Raw genomic sequence first — 6149 nt, 5'->3', positions numbered from 1 at the left:
GTCCTATAGAGGACGACTTTTTACTTTTATACATCACATACATTTCAGAGCATGTGCTTTTACTGCAGTAAAGAAGTGGAATGGTACTTTTACTTTTACCATTTGTCTTTTTTTTTTAACACAAATATCTTTACTTTCTACTTCTTTCGTTTTCAAAACAGGCTCTTTACTTCAGTATTAATGCAAGACAAAAACAATTTAATAAGACATGACAAAACAAAAACGAGGACACAAAAATGATGTAAAAGATGAAACAAGATGAAAAAATGTAACAAGAATGCAATTCAACAGGAAGAAAATGATGTGAACATACATGACAAGGCAAAAATGATGTAAAAGACATGACAAGACAATGATGCAACAAGAGGAAGACAATGTAAATGGTGTAACAAGATAAACACAGTATAAAAGATGTAACAGGACATGTTACAAAGGTGAGGTTCAGTTAGCTTTGCACAGAAACAGTCAGGTCACATTTCTAAAGCCAAACTCTTAAATGTTCTCAGATGTAGATCCTTCTTGTGAAAGGTGCAAACTTTCACCCACCTTTTTAACACATGCATTCTGTCTGCATATTAATCTGCACAATTCAATCTTTAAAACACTGTCAGATATTTTCAAAATGGTCATTCATCCAGATCCAGCAGAGAACAATAGCAATCGCTGTTGAACTAATCTCAAAATAACTACATGTGTTTGCATGTTAGCACAGAGATTGATCCTGATGATTTCTCATCCACGGAGCTGGACTCAGTGGCAGAGAGAGGTAACAGAATCTCTTTGAGGAACTGAGATATACAATATGTGGCTCCTCTGACAAGTCTGACAGGACCTGGAGTCCATTTAAGGATTATATCAGGGCCAAACTTCAACCCCCCAGCATCAGAAACATCCAGCAGAAATGTCATTCAGAGGATTTTTTTTTTACTTTTATACATGACATATATATTTCAGAGTCTGTTCTTTTACACTTTTACTGCAGTAAAGAAGTTGAAATGGTACTTCTGCTTTTGCCTTGATCTTTTTTTACACACGTCTGTACTTGTACTTGAGTACAGACTGTGTACTGCACAGCAGACTGATGTCACAACACATAATTAGACAAAGCACCAACAAGATGACAAGTCTTGCTTCTACAGTCATCACTCCTGCACAGGAGGGAAAGTCCCAGTCTGCTGTGACTGACTCATTCAGTCACAAACCATGAATCAACCTACGAGCAATAGATCCTCGAAAACTGGATTTGACACCTCAGGAGGAATTAAAGGTCCAGTGTGTAAGATTTAGGGGAAAGGCATAATGTGGAATATGATATTCACCGGCATGTTTTCATTACTGTATGATCATCTGAAAATAAGAATTGTGTTTTTGTTGTCTTAATATCTACAGGAGTGCTGTGCATGTTACACCACCACGTTTCTACAGAAACCCAGTACACAAACCAAACACTGGACTTTCACGTTTTATCACGAGTTTCACAGCCACCATAGGCTCTCAAGGTAGAGAGGGATATTCCTCACACTTGAAACAACACCCAAAACAAAACAACAAATTAATGAGCAGTTCTTTTCAGGTTTCTGTTATATTTGAGAGTTTTAACTTTTTCACAATATGGCTGATCTGACAGTACTGATTAAAAATAATGAGAAACCTTACTTTTATACTATAGTAATTATTTTGAGATATTGAGTCATTATTTCTAGAAAATTTCTTCTTTCTTTTTTACATCTCATTATTGAATTTTACTACCCTGAACAATATAGTTCACCAGATATTATTAACACTAGAAGTGCCAGAAATCCATAACTACTAGAACAGCCATAAGGATCATTTTGACCTTTAACTTTCAAGCTCTATTGTCTCTCAAGATAAATACCAGACTAAGAGATTAATGCATTTAGTTTATCTTTTGGAAAGGAAATAACACCAGAATGTAAATTCTGTAATATGTATTTGTATATTTATCAATATGCAGCCATCGCATGTAGTAAACTGGAACGATGCATTTATTGATAGCAGTACTTTTCTGTTCGAATTCTAGATTAATCTATAATTACTCAGATTGAGAAACAGTTAAATGTATTTTATAAGATTATAAACATGTAATTTCAACATTAATTATAACAAATTCTCTCCTAGAACCATCATAAAAATTAATCATACCTTTTTAACACAAAAAATCTGTGAGTTATAGGTGCTGAGACACAAAAGTGTTACAACCTTTCCCGGTCTCCCCTACTTTATTTTTAATTATGTCTAGTTAATTTATTTGTATTCTAATGTCAGGAAATTGGAAATTGAGACCACATATGATTTTTATTGACAGAGACAATGATAGCTGCTAAGCAACCAAGATGCATCTTTAACTGTGCAAAACTAACAACACAACAGTGACAGTTTCTACGTTCAATATGACTGTCTATGGCCGAATGAGAAGATGGTCACATTTTCTTTGCCTTTTGTGAAATTTGTATGAAAACATTGTAATGAAAATACAGACACTTTACGGAAAAAGTCAGATACCAACAACATATCATACCATAGCATCTAAATTTGAAAACAGTCAAAATGACTGCCTTGACTGTTGCAGTGTTAAAGCACACTCAACTGTAGTTAAAAGAAAGAAGTAGGTGACAAAGCAAAGTGAAACTAGCCAGGTCCCTTAAAGAGAGTGTCCTAAAGAAAGTCTCTTGTCTCACAGACCCACTGCTGGTGTGGCTGCATTGTTTGCTTTTGTTCTTCTCTTCAAGAGCAAATCAATTGTTTTATTTTGATTTGCTTGTAATTCACTCTCATTTCCTCCTAACAATAACCATCATCATTACCAAAACAACCCGTATCAAAATGCAGCATGACCAAACATTACATCCTGATTTAAGTCATCTGATACGGATTTCCTTGTTCTGTTTGATCAAGAACTTCAAAAAGCAAACATCTCTCACATGAACACATGCACAAACAGACTTACACCAGCACACCTGCAACAGTCTTTGATTAAGTAATCATACAGCAACTGTGTGACCGAGTGATGTGTCTCATGACTGTGGACACACAGTGTTGATGTCATGCTTCATTGTGTCACTCTGGATGCATTTTTAACACACTAAATCTATGCAGACATGCAAAGTACATCATATTCACATCATACTCACAGAACTTAATAAGTTCAAACAAAGGTAAAACTAGAGGAGGTCACTCGTGTTCAGCTCGTAATGTGTTCAGCATGTAATGTTCAGCTCTCTATCAGAGGACTGATAGAGAGCTGAACATTATGATGTCACAGTGAAGCTGACTTTTGACTTTTTGGATATCATCACCTCAACATTTTATCCTATTAGACATTTGTGTATATTTTTTTCATAATTAGTGCATGAAGTCTTGTTGAGTGAGGTCATTGTGACCTTAACTTTTGACCTTTGACCACAAAAAACTAATCAGTTCATCTTGAAGTCCAACTGGTCATTTGTGCAAAGTTTGAAGACATTTCCTCAAGGGCTTCTCGAGAAATTGTAACCACAAAAAGAGATGATGAGATGAGATGACCTGAAAATAAAATGCCTCCAGCCATAAAAACATAAAGGCATAAAAATCATTTAAAAATGTTTTTCAAGGTTTTTCAAAACTTCTGAGCCACAGAGATCCTTCGATAACCTGACATGCCACATGGTTTGTTACACTGAACCATCTAGGAAGCACATAGAAATTGTTTGGATAAGGACAGGCACTTTTTAAAAAACACTTGGCAGGTGCCAACTCAGGCTAACCTCAACCAATCAGATCAACTCACAAAACTGAAGCTGACTAGAAGAAGAGCGAAACATCTTTTCCATTGATAAAAGCCTTCAGTGTCGTTCTTTGCTCTTCTTTCAATGAAGAAATACTCTCCAGGTCTGATATAACTGATGCTATCACAGTATCTACACTAACATCTTCAGGAGTCACTTCCATTGATGCTTCTTGCTGACAGCATACCTGAACCCATATCTGGAGCTGGTAGCAGTCCCTCCGAGGCTGCTGATTGGATCGCACCACCACCTCTGGTGCAGACACAAACAGATAGATTGGAACCTGGCAAGAGGGATACTCATGCTATTTTGAGATCTCTCAAATCCAGCTGCCTTGCAAGTTAAATCCTTAAGCATACAGTCATGAGTTTGCACAAAAAAACAAACAAAAAACAGGCTAATCAGTTTTCGAGATTAGCTGCGGACAAGCTGCAGGTCCAGTAATCATGCACACACTCACTCACTCATGCATACAGAGAAGTGATTGCATGATTACAGTGATAACATGTAAACCACAATAATTTAGATTTGAGAAAAAATATAACGTTTAGTAACCAATCAGAAACAGTAACCAGAAAGACACTGCAAAGACACTGACGAATGCACCCACATTTTGACAGATATTGTGATTGCAGTATTATTCATGAATGTTGGAAGTGATCGTTTTTGCATCATAACTTTTATTTTCACTGAAAAAAATAATTAAAATTGTAATGATATGACACTTGTTGGGGTCTGTACCAAACAAACGTGTTCACAGGGATAGTTCACCCAAAAATGAAAATTCAGTCATTATCCTCTCAATCTCATTATGATTGAAGGTCAGGTTTAGATTTTAGTCCACAAAACACTGCAGGAGTTTTACAGGAAAATAGTGCTGCAGAATCTCTCAAACAATGGAAGTGAACGGTGACCAGTTTTCAAACGTAAAAAAACAGCTGTAAAAAAAAAAACCCAAAACATCAATGTCTCCATACTGCTCGTCTGGTGTAATCCAAGTCTCCTAAAGCCCCAACACCACACACAGTTCAGACAGTGTGTACATGACTCCAAGCTAAGCATCTACAGTGATGATCAGGCTAAAAACATGGTGGAAATAACATTTCTAGTTAATTTGGCATGTTGAAGCGGCGACTTTGCATTGAATCCTAAACAAGGCAAGGAAGTGCCATCATGTTTTTGTTTTTTCTTTTTTTAGTCATCATTTTGTACTTAAGCAGCATAATGACTTATTGGACAGTTGCTGCAGCACCTGTGCCAATCAAGTCCATTGACACTGGGTCCTGTACTGGTTCAGAGCCACTGACTGGTTCAATGTCTCCCAGCCCTATGCAACTGTGTATTTAGCAACTGATATAAAACATATAATTTATGATAAATAATTGTTTCAAAATATTATGGGACTCATGTTTAATATACAAATAGAAATATGAGCATGAACTAATATAAAATAGTACGAACAGTTAAGCATTGTACATAAAACAAGTTCCTTTAAGGTTCTGAGAATATTGATTGTTGAGTCTTATTCCCAGGTCAGAGTTTATTTGTCTGACAATGAGACTTACTGTGACCCCAGATGTGTTGTGTTCCCCAAAGTTTATATCAGAAATGTAAAATTTGTTTGTGTGTTGAACTGTGTCGATTGCACTTCTTAAAATAATTACATAACATAACTGCAGTTATAAATTGTAGGATGTTTATGAACATGATCATTCAAATTATGTCGAACAAGTGCATTTTAATTCACAGCTCACACTTTGAGGTGACTCACAACTGGGTATTGGAAGTGTAACCGTAATTACTACACACATTATATTTTTGGATTATTTTAATGATTTAAGTTGCTGTGTTAATTTTGTGTTTCTTATTAAGCTGTACAGTTAATCATTAATAATTTATAAGATACAAAAGTTTTATTTTCCTTATTCAACATATGGCTTTGTAAGACAAAAGAATGTGAAATGAGATGCAGCTACATCCATGAGTATTGATTAATTATCTTTGAATACATTTTTAATTGGTTAAATTCTTAGCAATTTATGATTAATGATTAATCATTTACATCTTTACTCCAAACATTTACTGCCTCAGCAACCCATACTTTACAATTCTAACATAAAACTCAACATTTACGGGTACACACCGCTGACATGTTGACTGTCATCAGATCCTGATTTGTGCTTTGTGTCGAGCCTCCAACACAAATCATCTGTATGTGCCAACAGGGCGTGAGACTCAACAATCAACTTTCTGCAGAATCACTTGCTGCACCGTAAACATTTTTTACACATGTTGGAAGAAATTATGGAAAACCCTGTCAGGCTGGTTATTGTGAAACGTGATTATATCCTTCAGTATCAGTGA

This window comes from Lutjanus erythropterus, chromosome 9 (assembly GCF_056507025.1).
Source record: "Lutjanus erythropterus isolate fLutEry1 chromosome 9, fLutEry1.hap2, whole genome shotgun sequence".
Classification (NCBI taxonomy): Eukaryota; Metazoa; Chordata; class Actinopteri; order Lutjaniformes; family Lutjanidae; genus Lutjanus; species Lutjanus erythropterus.
The sequence above is the reverse complement of the archived record's forward strand: the minus strand, read 5'-3'. Positions refer to the sequence as shown.